Source organism: Apodemus sylvaticus, chromosome 8 (assembly GCF_947179515.1).
Source record: "Apodemus sylvaticus chromosome 8, mApoSyl1.1, whole genome shotgun sequence".
NCBI classification, from domain to species: domain Eukaryota; kingdom Metazoa; phylum Chordata; class Mammalia; order Rodentia; family Muridae; genus Apodemus; species Apodemus sylvaticus.
In genome coordinates, this window is record NC_067479.1 from 57,733,880 (window position 1) to 57,734,586 (window position 707).

Here is a 707-nt window from a genome sequence, read left to right on the forward strand (position 1 = left end):
AGTGCTGGGGATGACAGCCACCATATTTAGCTTGAATTGCTGTACAGGAGAGCACCCAGAGAGGACTTAGGTAGGGTTTCTCCAGCTAATGTTTCCATGGCATTCTTCACAAAGTTATGAAGATTCTAGTGAACTCTCTGTGACAACAGGTTGGAATGGGAACCTCTGAGGAAGATCTAGGTGGCAGACATGTAAGAAAGTACAGGTATCCATACAGAAAACTCACTAAGCGCTCCAGAAGTCGAAACTGCAGGGATAATGCAGGTCCCCCAGGAGTTGTATGTGGGTAGAGGTTTGGCTGAATTAGGGAGAAACAGGAAAATCTTCCTGTGGCCCTCTGACTTGCATTCTTAAGGCGCACCACGGGATGAATTTCTTCCTAGCCTCCAGGGGAAAACCATCCTGAGAGTCCTGTAAGGTTTTGAGACTGGCGAGGTCAGCTGCTGGCCATTCGTGGCTCCCAGGGGAAATGGGAGGCGGCGCAGACCAGGAGAGGAGCGGAGGGGCGTGCCCGGGATTGGAGGCGTGTCTTGGGCGTGGCCTCTGGGTGTCCAATCCCCATCGCTCTCCTTTCCACCAACCGCGCGCCGCTGTGGGCGGTCCCTGTCACAGCGACTGTTCCTGGGTGCAATTTTTTTTCCTTTTTTTTCTCTCCCCTCCCCAGCCCCCCCCCCCAACTTTGCTGTTTTTGTGAATGAAAAAAGGAG